The sequence below is a fragment of the Mastigoproctus giganteus genome, chromosome 7 (assembly GCF_048544385.1).
Source record: "Mastigoproctus giganteus isolate SK-2022 chromosome 7, ASM4854438v1, whole genome shotgun sequence".
NCBI lineage: Eukaryota > Metazoa > Arthropoda > Arachnida > Uropygi > Thelyphonidae > Mastigoproctus > Mastigoproctus giganteus.
Genome location: NC_143581.1, coordinates 200,730,702 through 200,749,061, shown reverse-complemented (window position 1 = coordinate 200,749,061; position 18,360 = coordinate 200,730,702).

Here is an 18,360-nt window from a genome sequence, read left to right as displayed (position 1 = left end):
AACTTCAGTTGCCACTTCTTAGCCCATCTGCGCAAATTATCTAGATCCTGTTGCAGTAGCACACTGCCATTACTGTCATTAACAACCCTGCCAACCTTTGTATCATCTGCAAACTTCGACATTAAGCCTGATATACCTTCATCAATATCATTGATAAATATACAAAACAACAGTGGACCCAACACCGAACCCTGTGGGACTCCACTAATAACATTAGTCCAAGAAGAGCAGCACCCATTGATTACCACCCTCTGTCTTCTCCCACTTAACCATCATTTTATCCATTGTAGCAACTTACCCTTAATACCATTCTGGTCCAATTTGTACAGTAGTCTTCCATGCGCAACAGTGTCAAAAGCTTTCCTGAAATCCAAGTATATGATATCAAAATTATTTTTTGCATCCAGTTCCTTTGTAACCACATCATAATATCCTATCAAATTTGTCAGACAAGACTTTCCCTTAACAAACCCATGCTGTGTCTGAATTACTGCTGCAGTCTTGTCTAGTTGATCCTGCAATGCATCTTTAACCAGTGACTCCATTATTTTACCCGGAACAGAAGTTAAACTAACTGGTCTGTAATTACTCGTGTCACCCTTCGAATCCCCCTTTATGAATTGAAGATACATTTGCACATCTCCAGTCGGTGGAGACCTCCCCTGAGTTCAAGGATGCTCTCATAATTATGGCTAAGGGTTTGCTTAGTTGCTTTGCCACCTCCTTTAATATAACTGGATAGATCCCATCCACCCCAGGTGCTTTTCTTATGTTTAACTTCAACAATTTCTCCTCCACTTTGCTCTCAGTTATTACAAAATCATTAAGTATCCTGCTACAATTTGATAACATTCTGCCATTTTCAAAGCTTAATAATTCCTCACGTGTGAATGTAGATGCAAAATACTCATTCAGTTTGTTTGCTATCTGAGCAGGATCATCAACAGTCGAACCATCGATGTCAAGTGGATCAATCAGATTCATCCCCTTCCTTTTAGAGTTTATATAAGTAAAGAAATCCTTGCTGTTTTTCTTAGCATCTTTTGCCAAGGATTTCTCGTAATCTGCCTTCGCCTGCCTAACCTCCTTTGTCACCTGATTACAGACTAGCTTATATCTGCCAAAGGCTTCTGAGTCGCTTGATAATTTATATGCATCCCATGCGTTTTTTCATTTCTGACACGAGTGTCATTAGTTCATTTGACAACCATTTAGGCCTAAACTTTGAACAATACGTGTCTTAATAGGTATGAAACTTTTAGTAGCATCCACGATTAATTCCTTGAATGCTTCTCACTTAGAATTTATTATTGGTAACATCGTCAGTTTATCCCACTGTACAGAATTTAAAAACTGTCTGAGACCACTGTACTCACCTTTACGGAAGCAAAAACCCTTTCCTTTACCCCTGATGGTAATTAAATCTTTAAGTAAATCCCACATCAGTACACTGTGATCACTGCCACCTAGTAGTTCCTTTATCTGCAAATTCTTAATACACGAATGATCACTGCTGATACACGAATGATCACCAGATCAAGAGTATTACCCTCTGTGGTTGCCTCTCGAACATGCTGCTGCAGAAAACAATCATCCAATAAATCCACAAAAGTCTTACTAGCGTGCGGGTGACCAAACCACAAGTTCCAGTCAATATCCGGGAAGTTAAAATCCCCCATTATAAGACATTTTTGGCTGATGCTGCATAAGCTCATACACTTGCTTTCTTGCATCACATGCCACTATTACTACTACTACTACTACTACTACATGTATTTCTTTCTATCTATCTGCTTCTTTCTCTGTTTCTGTTTTCCTCCCTATCTGATTTTGTCTCTTTCTCTTTCTGTCTCCTTTATCCCTATCTGTTTCTCTTCTTTTCTTTCATTCATCTAACCCTTTCTATCTGCCTCTTTTTCTCCTTTTTTCTTTCTTTATCCATTTCTGTCTGCCTGTTTCTCTCCTCTCCTCTTTCTATTTGCCTGCTTCTCTCTTTTCTTCTTTCTATATGTCTGTATCTCTCTGTTTTCCCTATTTGTTTCTTTTTTTCTATCTATTTGTTTCTCTCTCGCACTTTTCCTTTTGCCTTAGGTCTTTTCTGTTTCTCCCTTTTCTTCTGTCCATCTTTATTTTCCTTTCTGTTCATAGTTGGACTGGTCACGGAAGATGCCCAGAGAAATCTCGAGGGTCTTGCCAAATCCTCAGTAAGATTACTCATAGATCCAAACAAAAATACTTTTTCTTCAATATGTCCTCTCCAACTATCGCTCACTCACTACAGACAAAATTCAGGGAGTTATTTAGTCAGACATCTAATAAGGAAATATAAATTAATCTTACAATTAATTTATATTTTGCCTCTGGATTGTTTGTGGTTGCAAAACAAAGCAGTCTTCTTTTATTTAATGTATTTTACAAAATTGCATAAATAAAGAAAAAGAAACCAGATACAAATATGATCATATTTAATATTTATTTAAGTGAATAAATTATTACAAAAACATCAATAACAAAACAAAGATAACCATATTGGGTGGATTGATCACATAATCGATAAACTGCTTGGAAACATTAAATTTTTAACTTTTAAGTTTTGTTTAATAACTAAAGAAATTAAATAAACATAAATAATCAGCCTACTAAAAAGCAAATGCATTATATTAATTATTATTATTATTATTTAATAAAATACAAAGTCGTTAGAAGATGCTTTGGTTTTAAATATTTTATTTATAATGTTAATGCTAGTAGAAAAGAACATGTACGTAACCATAGCAACAGTTCCATAGGAAAATGTGAATTTTACGTCATTTGTTATCATGACAACAAGCACGTGATTGATACATTGCTGCACCCAGATGGCGCTTCTTACAATACTGCTACGTTTATACAAATTAAATTAAAAATATCAAAAAGTGAGCGGCCATTTTGAAATACAGCTTTCAAAACAGTTCCACGATATTAAAAAATGTTCGACTAGCGAACAATGATAGTGATATAAGGATTTGACAATAGTTATTTACATTTTTAATAATTTTAATATTAAAAAATTAAAATAGAATATCATGTTAGATATTTCCTTTTAATTAGAGGAAATCTACCGATGATGATGATGATGAGTGAAATATGGTGGCGTGACCTTGAGGATTTGATGTGAGAATACAAAATGATCATAAATACATCTTTAAAAAAAAAGGTAAGCATAATTATTTACTGAATATAGGACTGGTGTCTGCTGAATTGTTTTTAATATGGTAAGTAGTTTAGGAGTCAGATTCCTTTTCTTCAATCCTCTCCCGATCGTGGGACCCATCTGGGGTGGCCTCGTGAGCTGACTGCGGGGTATCAGAAGTCTCCGACCGATCAATAGGAGGAGGTTCATTTGAGAACTTATTTTCCTCTTCCGATTCGGGATGGTGACTGCTGTCATCACTAACACTTTCAGCTTCTACGTAGGGAAAGTTTATAGGAACCCAAGTGGCCCGAGGAGGGTCTTTAGGGTAGTTTGCCTGCTGCTGTGACCTGTCTGGTGAATCATAGGGATGAAACTCCGTGGCTGTGTCGTAAGTGTTTAAATCCCCTGGATTTTCGGACACTGGGTTTGCTGCAATTGCAACATAGCCTTCTTGGATCCTTAAGAGATCTCCGTAAGTCGGCTTCACTGGTACGGGAGGGTGGAAGGCTGACGAAGGTTCGAGGTCATAGGAAATCGTCTTTCTTTGAATGAACTTTTCTCCATAAGACTGCGGAGGCATGGCCGGCGTGTAATGAGTGTCCGATTTTTCTGATGCTCGAGGATTATAAATGTGCACTGGTGGTTGGGAACCCTTATAGATGATAATGGGAGGCTTGTGATGGTGGGGTGCAGCTGTAGATTTTGTAGGGGGTACTTTGTAGGTAGCTTGAGGATAATCTTCGCTATTCGGATAGGAATGTTGGCTGACAGTTTCGCTGGCTTGTTCTGCGTAGCCGTGTGGTCTGTAGCTAGGCGGAGAATGATCAGGGGAACCACCCACTCCGTATACACCCCTATGTACGAAGCCGTTTCCTATAGAAGCCAGTTTCTGAAGTAATCCACGATAACCGCCTTGAAGATGACTTCCTCCAGCGTGATTAGGATTTGGGACGACCCCACTCGCTCCAGCAACTGCGCTGTTTCCTCTACCTCCGTAATCTCCTTCTGGTCTTCTATACCCTTCCGAAGAGTACACCAACACCCCTGTTTCGTAGTCTTCACTTTCACCTCCATACAGATTACTAGAAAAAATTGGAGAAACACCTTCTCCTCCATTGAACACAGGACCGTCGGGGTGAGCATATGTGACTGACGACACCCCGTAGCTCCCTCCTATTACCTTTTCCCCCGTCATAGCTGATGCATCAGACACATACTGTTCGTCTGCGTCCGAAAAGTTTGGCTCGTCATAACTTCCCTGTGAACCACCATACGTCACTGAATTGACCTTGTAGTTGGAAGATGACCCCGAATAACCTCCTCCAATGGAAATTTTTTTGTCGTCTTTGGGAAGTTGTCTCTTGCGGGGTACATGTACGGTTTCCTTCACTACAATGGGATGTTGGAAGACGTGGATAGGAGGGTGGCCTGTGTACACAATGTGAGGAGGAGATGCAACGCCCCTATAATTTTTCCCGCCTTGGTATCTCCCTCCACCGCCTGACGGAACAGGAAGATCACCACCTTTATTCACTTTAGACGGAAAGTACGTAGACTGCTGAGGTGGCTGAGCAAGCTCTGGTCGAGCAGATGCTTTGTGTTTCCCATAGCCACCTGATGGAGAACGGCTGTAACCATTATTATAAGGGTAGGTGGTAGACTGAGCCATATACTGTTCGCCTGGTGAGCCGTAGTTCACTTTTTGTTGTCCATAAAGTGGACGACGATATCCTGCCCTTCCCGAGTACGCCGAACTTATCCCAAAAGCTCCGGATGGTCCTCCAACATCATTTGGCCTGCGATAACTCGGTCGATAGCTTCCTTGTCGGTAGGGCACTGATGAAACTTCATATTCCTCCTCCGATGAGTCGGCGTAACTTCCTGGTTCATCCGAATATTCTTCGGATTCTTCTCCGTAATCCCCATTTTGGAAGTCATTTCCTGTACTATGAACGTACCTATAGGACTCCGAACCTTGTGGATAACGGGAAGGGGTCACAAAAATGGTTGTCGTCTCCCCATAGCCTCGTCCATAGTCCCTATCGTCATACTCTGTAGACTGCTGTTGGTACTCTTGCTGGCTTTTCACTCTCTTGTATGCCTCCGTCTGCTTGTAATTTTCCGTTCTTGGAGGATAAAGGCCATAATAATTTCTGTACGGAGGTGCATCACTCTGATCCCTGCTGTAATTATTTTCTCCTCCATCTCCGTGATACTTACTAGAAAGCTGCTTTTGACCCCTCACATAAGATCCTTTGATTTCTTCGGTATTAGACGCACTCCCTCTAGGTCCTCCGGGATGGTTGCTATAGCGACCATCTTTCTTGTATTTTTGAGGATTGTCAACCACGTGGATAGGTGGATGATCCTTCGACTGGTACACAAGGATGGGTAGGTCCTGGTATGGAAAAGGAATGTATTCTATTGGTTGGTTGGAAGATGGTGAAGGCACGGCATTTTGAAGAGCTTTTGGGACTTTTGGTAATGTGGGGAAGTACACAACAGGAGGAGGAAGTCCAGAAAACACCACGGGACCAACATATTTTATCTGCGGGGGCTTCAGTGTTTGCGTATTATCATACGTTCTTCCTTGTGGGCGTGGAAGTCCAGAAACCAGAAACAGGACGGAGAACAGAAACTGAAAATAAATTAATTTTTGTTAATTCGCAAGCCAAAAACTTAAATATTAATACAACAGTAATATCAAAAATTAAAATGTTATTTTTTTTAGTTAATGCTCTAAATCTCGTGATGATTAATTGACTAAACAAAGGACTTGGATAAACTATACAACTACTCAAAAATGGTAGTTAAGTTAGTAATAAATTTAGAGTGTATTGCTCCAAACATCCTACCAGCAATTCTGCATTAGAGTTGTGCTTTTCCAAGGCAACTCGTGGAGAAGGGTCTCCACAATCGCAAACATAAGTTGCTTGCTATTGTGGACAAGCATAAATTGCTGTTTAGGGAGAAACAGTCATCCCAGATTAAATTACCACTTGGGTTCAACACTTGTGAAGATTTTTAAAAAGAGAGGGAAATAAATATTTCACTCTACAAATCATGGTTAAATCATATCAGACCGAATACTACATGCAGATTTAAAAAACCCCTTTCAAGAAGGATAAAAAGTACAAAAAATCTTGAAAGAGTACAAGGATCACAAAACTAGTTGTGGATGTAATTGGATATTCATAGAGAAAAAGACCGGTTCTACAAATGGCAGTAAGGTACCTACTTAGTGTCTGATTGAGGTGTTTAAGACCTTAAAAGGACTGAACAAACTTAATTATGGGTCCATATTTTGATAATTATGGGGCGTATTTTTCTAAGGTTACACAAATAAAGCAAAGTAGATTCAAATTAAGAAAAGATAATTAACAAATTCTTATTTAGCCGTGTAGCTTGTGTAGATTTAAAAAAGGGGTTAGTTAATACTTGGTAGACGTACAGTGGCTGTAGATAAGACAAGAAACTAGAAAACAGTTTATTTTTATTTTATTTATTTATTTTTATCTTAAAATGAAAAAATATATACATATATTACGTTTATTAACATAAATGAGCAGAGTCAAGAACGATTTTTCGAAATACGCATGCGTATTTTTATTAAAACGGAAGTTGGCACATTGGTCTGACAATAGTAAGCTTGCGCAAAGGATGGAGGTGTATTGGCTGTAGAATTCCGCAAGCTTTGCAGCTTAAGTTTTAATATTATAAAAGAAAAATCATTTATTTTGTGATCTTCATAAAACGGAAGACCCTTTCCAAATGATTAGGAATAAGTATGCGAAACAGCGCCATTTATTTTAAAATATTCATCCTAAAATGACACGGACTATTTCTAATAATTATACTTGTATATGGTGATCGCCTCATTATTTTGTACTTGTTAGCCCGTGTTGGTCGATCATTAACCTCTGTACTAAGAGGTTAAATTGCGGTGGACCGATGTCTAAGGAGAACGGCACCCTCATCTGTACGCTCTGGTGGTTGACACAGTTTATCACTTCAACAAAAGAGGGTCAGTACCACTGTTAAACACAACTATAAAATCTATGTATTTTTTTAGGCTTAACTTTCAGTTGTTTTTTCGGCTTAGCAATTAGGCTTTATTATTATTTTTTCTTATTTTTTTCCTTCATTATTTTTTCACTTCATTAATAAATAATAATAATAAATAATAATAATAATAAATAGATAATAAATAAATAAATAAATAACCTCATTATTTTTTAGGCTTAACAGAACACTTAGGCTTAACCTTTAGTTGTTTTTTAATGTTAACTAATAATAGCATTTTGGTTGCTAAAAAAAGACAATTCTTTTTCTAATCAGCAAGAAATGATCCCTTCAAGCAAATGTCGTGTGATTTCTACCGGATTAGCCCATTTTCCAGATACGTGTGGCCTCACGAACTGGTTCTAACTCTGTACACCATCTCCACCTGATCTCTTCTTGATGATGCACGGAGCTTTGTGACCTTCGTTCCCTAGACAGGAGAGGGGGAAGATTTTTGCATGTAGGGACGCTTCCTGGTTCTGTAAGTGTTACCATTCCAGCTAGTTAAGATACCCGTTCGCCACCAGACGGCACTGTTGGTGATTATCTTGAAGATTGTAGGTTATCACAACGCCGGTGTATAAGCCACGGGGATAATACCGCCTTATAATTACAGCCTCTTTAAAGAAGCCGTTCGTGTCAGGAAATACAAGCAAAGACCCCCAGTCTGGTCCCCAGAAGACCGATATTTCTATCCCCACCTCCTCCTACCCTTCGGCCATCCGATCTCTTTCCATAATTATCGTACACCTGCCCTCAGACTGGCCGAAAAATTCACTTCAGGCAGGCTTTGTTTGTTTTTGATTATTTTTTTTTTTTTAACTACAGAAAGCTGAAAAATATTAGTAATCTTCCATCTGTGAATCCAAGTCACAACAACCACGGATATACCGAACTATTTTTATAACGAAGTATATTAAAATAAATAAGACTTTATTTTTAAAAAAAAATACGAAGGTGAAATCTTAATTTATATATTCAATAAATATTAATTTAATGCATAATTTATACTGTTTGTTGAAACTACTTCTCATGCATTTTTATTTGGAGATCCCTAAAATTATAGGGTTTTTGGTATTTTGCAGTGGTCTTTGTTGACTTCCTTTGTGGAGAATAATGATCATCCCTTAAGTTCACATCATCTTTCTCCACTTCCTTGATCCAAGCCACGTTTTCCCAGTAAGGAAATCACTCTCAGGTTTACCTTCTTGAGGAAACTTTAAGCACTCGATAATGGCTGTGGAGTCTGACTTTCACTCCTTTGACCTCTGTGCTACTGAATTCTCAAGGGGAGGTTGTATTAGAGAAAAATCCGTGCTGATTTCATTCCAATAGAGAGAGATAATTTCTAATAATTCTATCGCGAAAAATACTTCTTTTTATTTTCGACAGACATGAAAGAAGTATTCCTCCCCTTCCCTCTTCAATTTCCCCCACATTTTTCGTGTTTCAGTTAACTGCATATCCCAGAGGTCACGTTGCGGTTCGTTTGTCTGCATGACAAGACCTCTTAACACACCCCAATGGCACACACAGGATGGGAGGAGCTCATATGCCGGTAGTCATTACGACGAAAATTACCTTCGTGGTTCCTGCGTTTCAAATGGGCGATGTCAGAGGTCAACAGCCAATAAACACGTGGTTTTGTGGCCTTTTCTGGAAATCAAGAAGTGAGATTTTTGCACCTTATGGGGATTTTCCTAAATTCCCTTAGTTTTTTTCAGAAATCATCAACAGCTCACGTTGCAGTCTAAGCTGAGTCCCTTCTCGATACCTTCCCTCCCACAAAGGTGAACCGAGTCATTCATAGAGCTGTCTGCTTCCTCCTTTCTGCATGTTCTACCCTATTGAAAGTCTAATGTCAACGACATACGTCATCGGGTCATTTCCTAGGTGCTTGTCAATGTGCTTTGCTCGTGGGTGGTTTCGAGTCATTTCATCTTATTTTATTGCATCCTTTGTTCCAGTTCTGACGTTTCAAAGCAACCGCTCTTTTTGATGCCACGGAGCTGACAGCCACCCCCCGTTGGCTTCATCGTACCGAAGAATAATCTAAGCATGGGATCAGTGGACGTAGTAATTAATATTAATGAAAATATTGACTGCGCTGTCATCTGTGAAGCTTTTAAATATACATATTGAATGATACAAAGAGTGATGCGCGTTTAACAGACCCAAAAAAGAACTAAAAACAAAAACTGTACCTCTAAAAATGTTTAAGGACATTTAATATTGACATTAACTAAAATTTAATCAACCATAACTAATAAAAAAATATGGTGGCATTTATAAATTCAACTTTATTAGAAAGATTTAAGGATCTAATTAAAATTAAGGTTAGCAGAGCGTGGTTTCGATCCACGGACCTCTGGGTTATGGGCCCAGCACGCTTCCACTGCGCCACTCTGCTTCATAAACCAACGCAGCTAAATCAATCTAATGTGGTTTTATGATATCAATGTGGTGCATCCTTTAATATTCTTCTTATTCAATTTAAGAAACATTGCAGTTTTGTACAAGGAGTAAAAACACGACATTGAAGTCGATAGCCATCTTAAGAGCAAGTCCTCACCCTTGACAGTAACAAGATAATGATGGATAGTTGTTAGATGATCTAGCTGTGTGCCTGACAAAAATTAATAAATAAATACCGTTCTGAACGAGCAGAAAAAAATCTACAAAAAATGGCTTCTCAAAAAAATTAATAATAATAAAAAATAAATGGCTATTCGCATAAATTATTAGAACTTCAATACAGTGATTGATAAATGGATCTCAATAAAAAAAGGGTTTTTAAAGTTTCAGTTTAATTACTATTAAAAATAAGAAAGTTGGTCGATTTTTATCTAGTAATTTGAGGCTAAGCGCTTCCCCAGTAGAAATATTTCTTTAAAATTTTTATATCACGTCAAACATTAAAAAAATAAATAAAGGTTTAACCCAGGGAGGTCAAACCTTTTTCGACCAAGAAACAAAACATAAAATGCTGAAAAGTCATGGACCTCAACAACAGTTCTTTACCACTAATTATCTATTATTCAAAAGAGAATTTAATTTTTGTTATTAGCATTTATATTTATATATTTTTTTTAAATTTAATAATTAAATACGAAAAATCCAGCATAACACTAATAACATCGTCGTTTTATGGTTATAATAATATTGCTAAATACAAAGAACCTTAAGAAAGTAATTAAAAAAATTCAGTTAAACCAGAGGTTGGACACCTCTGGTTTAATCGAAATTCGGTTTAACGAGGCTCGAATTATCGAGAGTACTCGCTAAGAAGATGTGCTCAGTGTCATAAATCTAAGCCATTAGAACACACACGTCTAGATGTAAAATTTGGTTCTTAATGGTCAAAAAAGGACTTCTGCAAAATATCCATTCTGGTCAATTAGGGATGATTTTAAATTAGTAAAAAGTATTCAACTTAAGGGGCCCGAAATCATGTTAAGTGTCGTTTTAAGAGGGGGGACTTAAACGGCTTCAACTGCACTTTAATATAGCTTAGTACTATAGAGGAATAATGAATTATTTCGATATAAGTTAAATATTTATTGATTTAATTTACCAATTAAAATTATATATTTTTCATCCAGATAAAATAATTTAGTATTACTACTAATAATAATCTCTGGTGATGCTACCAATGGAGAAATACTTACATGCATTGTTCCTCTTTAGCAATATTCGAGACAAATGCCATCCACACCTTTCGGACCACTCACTACGTCATCACCTCCTTGACCAACTTCTCACTTATATACCCTCAACCTCCGGGTATTCAGACTGTGTGTGCTTGTGCACGTGTCGTTCGCTGTTCAGTTAAAGACAACCTAGCCCTTTTCGACGTCTGGGGTTAAGAGCGTTTCTCTTCTCCTTAGCGGTATTATTAAATACTGATTTAACTCCGCTCTTCCATCAGTGACGAACGCCAGAAGTTCCCGCGTGCGAGGGTCCTGCTTAGTGGATGACAAGGATAGTTGACTGTTCTAGTTTATGCTCATTGGCCTATGGGATGTGGGGATGTTGGTAGCCTCGAGCACCTGGCGCGTTTACCAGGAAGTGAGGATGTGTATAGCCGACAGAGATCGCCCCTATTCAAATAGTGATGGTATTTTAGCAATAATTAATTAATAGCTGGTTGAAATATAGGAAGAGTGGACTTGATGGGTTTATTGACGATTCCTAGGAACCTATTAAATAATAATGTCCCCTATGCGTTTTGTTTTATAAAAATAATTTCCATTAAACACCTTTTAATCTTTTTATCGCTCGATTATGTAGTAATATTCTCGTGGGATGCTTGAGTTAAGGTAAACCAACAGGAGCGATAAGATTGGAATGTTCAGAAAGATTCTTGCACGTTCGTGCTTATCTGCACACTCGTCATGTTTGGTAGATAAAGATATTTTCAACATTTTCTTGTGTAATGTTTGCGTTAGTTAGGTAGCTGTCAACGTAAACATGCAGTTGAAGAAGATAAAATGGTGTTTGGATTGCTTTCTGGGGTTCGTTTATATTCTACTAACGCTATGCGTTCTTAGATTGTGTACCGACTTCTATGTGTCGTTGAGATTGATTTATTCCATCACGTGACAGTATGGTTTGTATAAAGTCGTCGTGCACGTATATTCTATTGAGTGGTAAGAGAGAGTCAATGAGCGATTTCCTTCCTGGAATCACAACTCTTCTTTTACTAGTGTGGGCGAATACTGTGGGAGCACCAGTTTTTCCATCCTGATGAGATTTTAATGATGTTGCCCATTCAGTACAATTCTTTGGAAAAATAACACTACTTTCGGTAGTTGGTGAGTTGGTGGATGTCCAATCTGGATAATAATACGCACATTTTGATATTTCATTCCTGTTGGAATAACCTCAGCATGTTCCCTAGGGTTATAAAGGAAACATTAGAACTGTTCAGAATTCCATACTGTTTATTAATAAATGAAAGCGATATATTTATAAGATTTCTTTATTTATAAGTCCCCTCGCGTAAGATCAGTTAGCATGGTTTTAGTCATTTCTCACATAAGCGATGTTTTTATCCAGCTGTCAAAAATTATGACAACCTAGAAACATTAAGGGATTTACACAGAGAGGGATTTGTTAGTGTGCAGAAAATGAGAAGTTGGGTTCGCAATTTTAAAAATTAATTACACGTCCTTGAAGGGAACGATCAGCTTTGGCAGTGACTCCACAACAAACTGGCGATTGGTGAACTGATTTAAGTCGGTGGATCGCACAAGCTGAATTGGATGGCACTCAAGTCATCTAATGAACTTCGAGTCTTCAAGGTCTCGGTTAAGTTGGCAGCAGACATGCTTACCGATGTACACAAACCAGAGAAATGAATCTGACAGATCTTCTTCAATTGGAGCACAACTTCCTTTCGTGGATAACAGCTGGTGACTAATTCTGAGCTCATTAAATTGTTCAAACGACAAGATCTGCAGGCAAGGTTATATTAATATCTTCTAGAACATTCATAGAAGGATCCTTGTGGATTCCTGTCAGTGAGAGTCAATAATGAATTAGGAACGTGGTTCGTTAATTGTCTCATGAACAAGATGAAATTGTTTTAACTGAGGACATAACGTCATTGCTTCCACTTTGGCCCAAATGCACAGAACAGAACAGAATAGAGAAAAAGTGGGAAAAACAGTTAAGAGTGATAGACATTTATGGTAATCTGCACAACCCATTTCGATAATTAACCGCTTTATACCACCTACTGATGTTTTACTAAACCTTGCAATCCCTGATGGTGGTTCCGATTCAAAAATTCCTATCTTTCTAGTTCTAGTATAAATTTGATTTATTCTGAAATTAAGCATGTTTTGCACTAGCTTCTATAAAAGTCTGGAATCGAGAATAGATTAAATCAAAGTATTAAAATAATATCCTGAGTACACGGGCACAAACGCACTTCAATAGCGTGATCTTACATCACATAACTTTACAAACAAGTGACGCAACATTAAATCTCCACCCTGCAGCAATGATTCATTCATGAATTTGTTCCAAGAGCACAGTTCCCTCTGGTCATCATCACTATCAGAAGAAGGTCAAGGCGAAAAATAGCTGAAGAGGTCACGAAGACAACCACAATCTCTAATGAACCTTTTATTAAAATGATTATCTCACCTAAGCGAGTTAAGAATCAAAGATGATTTGAAATCGGTGGTAAATATTCCCTTATAAGTGGTTGCTGCGTGGATACTATACATTTTCCAAACAGTGCCTTGCGGGCTTCATGAGGCTAACGAACTACTTTTGAACAACCCTCGACCCTCTCGGGGAAAAAATAGGCTACTACATAGTTAGCTAAAAATGTGGATTTTCTAGTTTTCCTGAAAGAATATGTTTACTAAATGATTGGGGAGAAATTAATTAAAGAAGCAAATTTAATTGGAATTTTAATGCTGATACATTTAAAAGGTCGTGTTACCTGCAATGGATATTTTTCTGTCGCATCGAACCAACTTCATCCTGAAGTGATTTTTACCAATGTTGCGATGGATTCTTTGAAGATGACAACGCAACTGTCCACTGTGCAAAACTCTGAATGGTTCGAAGAACATTCCCAAGATTTCCAACATCTACCATGGCCGCATAATTCTTCAGATCTCAATCCAAATGAGAATGTCTAGGATATGTTGCAAAGGACAATTTGGTTTCGCGGTTCTCTACCGCCCGTAATACAGCAGCTGACAAATGTCCTGATGGAATAATGTTGAAATTTGGAACTAAAAGGTAAAATGGTAAATCTGGAACTAGACTCAGTTAAATATAAATGCCTAAAGGAATCCATGCCGTGACATGTACAGGCTGCACTTCGAAAAAATAATGAACCTATCAGATATTGAATAATTTTTTGGATTATTTTGAAAGTTATTAGCCCATGGGGCGCTCCCCAGGAACCTTATTTTTAGGGTTCATGTCTAGAAATCTGTGATGTCATTGTTATTCATATAGGTTACTTACGTGTAAATAGTGTTAAAACCAGAAAATTTATGAATTTTGGCTTTTTTAGAAATTCCATAAATATGAAACGTGTTATTGGAGGGCGAGTGGGTTGGATTTTTCTCTATTCTATCAACTACTTAAGCGCAAAAGTTCATTAAGGGATCTGTGTTATTTATATTTACTGAGTAATTTTTCACGTCCACTATCTCATTAGATTCATTGTAGTTGCCATTAAGTATTTCTACAGTCTTACGCTGATCTCTGTAATTAAGTTGGACTTTGTTCCTTGTTAGCCTAAGTAGGATTCTTGTATAGACGCAATTATAAATGTTCCCAGAAGCACAAATCTTGTTGTACAGGTTTGCGAATCTCTGATCTTCTTTGCGAGTTTTTCTCCAGTTGTACGTAATTTATCTCGTGGTGTATTTTATTTTTTTAAACTGTTTTTGCGTAACCGGCTTTGTAGTGGGCACAGTTTAGCATCCAGCATTGCACTGCAAAAATTCTTTAGACGTGATGCGCTGACAAAAAGAATCAGAAAGTAAAAACAGAAACACTGACTTTGCATTACAGAGAAGCAGTGGTAAGTTGGGAATGTTTGCAGGGCGTAATCCAAAAGTAATTCAGCCTATTCGCTGTAGCAAACGAGAGAACAGTAGACATTGACACCTGCCTTTCTTTTAAGTATGAGTGGGCAGAAGATACATCACTGGGTTACAATGATGTATCCAGCATTCATCCATCGGTCATAATTCTTTCAAAAAAGCATCAATGCAAAGCTCTAAGAGTTATACAAAATAATCCTTCCTGTAGAGCTTTCGAGGGGTTGTTAACAATCTCGGAATCCATCTGTCTGCCCCCTTAGATATATGAAGGAATTCGTGCATTGTGATACAAACAAACCCCTGGCTAATATTCACTTCATTTTCTATAAACTGATAGTCATACATATTAGCAAGGAGTAACTGTTCCACTTTAGCCACAACGGCAGGATCTTATGGATAAGATGAGTCTTCCTTCTCTTGGGCAACCGCGCACATTGCTTCCCCCACACCTAAACTGTCTTTTCCAAATTTCACAGTATCATACGATGTGTCGTCCTCCCCCATACATAGCATTCATCTCCTGGTGGATTTGTTTTGCTTCTTAGCGTTTCAAATGAAGAAATTTTATATCAGATTGGACCTCGAACTCAAATAATTATAGTTGATGATAAATACTTATGGACCGCCCCTTGGGTCATGTGCCCAACTCATATTCAATCTTTAATTACTGTTTGAATTAAGGGAGTTGACTGCCTTAGATTTATTTATTTTTACCATCCCCTTTTTATGTTTCTTTTGATTTTGGTGATAGTTAGTATCCAAAAACCCTTAATGGTTTGAATATCTTCATTTATATTTAATTGATAGAATTAACTTATTTTAATAATTAAAATACTTTAATAGATTGAACAAAGTATGGAAACATAGTAAGTAGAGCTTAACACGGATCTCTTGGCCATCGTATTTTCATATATCAGCAGAGTTCGACCTTCATAATTAGCTATTTCCGACAGCTGGTACAAGAAGGATAATTAACACTTTTCAAAGAATTTGTTGAGGAAAAAAGAATGAAAAGAAAACAACTTAAATGTCGCATACACACAGACAGGTCTTCATACACGAAGGTGACAACGTCCATATCTTTAAAGGTGACGCCATTAATGTGTTGAGAAGGTCAACATTAACATAACTTACGTCAAAAGGATTCATTAACTAAATCGTGAGATGAATTTAAGCTCCATTTACATGATCGAAATGAATACAAGATATAAAATATCAAAACATCACGTGGCTGGCTATTTTTAACTGTTCAATAAGTTCAGGTTGTTTCTAATTTCTTTAATTACCACTCTGATACTAAAACAGTATTGAGATCAACATTTTCACTCACTCTCTTTGTTACCAGCGGTCCTTGATAACACAGGAGAATCTCATCAACGCACTTCGGTTCTTTGGTGTTTTTATGGTGTTCTTTTGAAGATTTCAAATGAATTTAAAAATTTTCATAAAAAATGGTAAATGGAGATTACCCGAATCACGATTTGTAGATCATATCAATCTCTTTGACAATAATCCGGAAGAATTACAGCAAAGTATTGAAGAACTGAAGCATGAAAGCAAGATGTTCGGTTTAAAGATGAATATCAAGAAACACAGGCTATGTTCAAATTTACCAGACCAAAGAAAATCATGGCCAATGGACAAGAACTGGAAGAAGTGTAAAGGTATGTCTATCTTGGACAAAAATTATCTGGGACGACATGCATTTAGAAAGCTTAATATAGTCTTCAAGACGAAAAGTTTTGATCAGTGTATAATCCCTGTCCAAACATATGGTTGTGAAACGTGGACATTGAATGCCAAAGCTTTACAAAGACTAAGGGTCACACAAAGAAGTATGGAGCGTCGAATTTTGAACATAACCAAAAGAGACCGAAAAACATGTGCATGAATTCGCCTACAAACCAACGTCTGGGACATCACTGAGAGAACTTAAAATGGAAATGTGAAAGTCACACATCAAGAAGAACTGACGATAGACAAAAGGAATTTTGGAATGGATGCTGCTTGACTCTAAGCTGAAGGAAAAATCCAAAGATGAGGGGAGAGATGATCCAAAAATTCTGAGAACAGGGTATAAAAGATATAGGTACGAATTTCTGAGTTGTTTTTTTCTCCAATGTATTCTCCACGAAGGTCAACACACTTATTGTGTTTTATCTTCAAGGAGTTTATCCTTCACAAAAATTCTTCAGGTTGGGTATCGAACCAGGCTTTCACACCTACTTTTAGCTTGCCATCATCTTTAAAATAAATTCCATGAAGATGAGACTTGAGGTTTCTGAACAAATAATAGTCATTTGGTGGAAAGGGGCAGATCTGGCTGTCCCGAATTCGTGAATTTTATCCTGGGTACATTGTCATGGAAAAGCAGAACCCGATAACCCAACTTTTCTAAACCAACCTAGTTTTAGATGCTTGGTAATCGATTATCAACAATCCTCTCTGTGTCTCAGCAAATTGAGGCCAACATATTTTCAGCTAATGGTTGTGTTTGAAACTTTCGAGATTGGAGATCCGTTAGCCAAATTCTCCTTTGATGACTCCACCCTCTGATGTTTGTCATTAACGCAAAAGTTTCTGGGAACTCATCTTACAAAAACGTTGGACATTCTCGAATGCTCATGTATTATAGTTAAAATGCTTCCAGAGGAAATACTAGATAACCTTTCAAGTCCAAACACTTCAATTCTTTTGTATTCTACAATTTTTTTCTTCAACCTGCCAACATAAATTTCAGAAATTGCATTGACGTCCAATTTCTTTCTTGTTATCTTTATATTTTCAAGTACTAACCAGCTGAACAATAGAACCAATTTTTTAAAGTAATTATGTGTTTTGCTAGTTCCATTGGCCATCTTTGTCTAGGTTAATCAGCTTTGCGTGTCCTATAGCCGTTACCCATAACACCTTGCACTAATGATCTCTGAAAGGCAGACCAGCGTTTGTGGTGTTTCCTGATATTCATCTTTACCTGTCGGCAACCGGTCACCACCCTAGTTATCTCTGAAAGATTCGTCCAGATACATTTCTTATCAGTCTATCATATTGCTTTAACTTCCTTACTTCCGTTACAATTCCGGTAAAGAAGAAGAAGAAGAAGAAGAACGGAGGAAAATGACCTTCCCCCATCTCCTAAAAAAACTCATTCGTCAATAGTAAGGCGTATTTAGAGCACCAGGTCATAGAAACACGCCCCAATTTCGATGTTTTGTGTAGATGACACAGTTCCCTGCAATAGTTGACTGTTTGAAACAGAAGCTGGTTTCTAGGGTTGTTGAAGCTTCCAGTTCTTTGTTTGGTTTCACGTTTCCAAATTGCCTGCTTTCCTCCAACTTTCCAATGTAAAAGAACAAATGCAATGTCATTTGTTGAATAATTCTAAATTATAATGCGTAAACTCTTTAAAAATCCATTTCAGATTTCAGGAAGGATTTACCACAATGAACTTGATTGTCAACATGAGAACAAACTTGCCTTTGTAACGAGTTGCTTTGATATTGCTAGTCGATTAACCTTTTGGAGAGACTGTGTCTTAAAGTA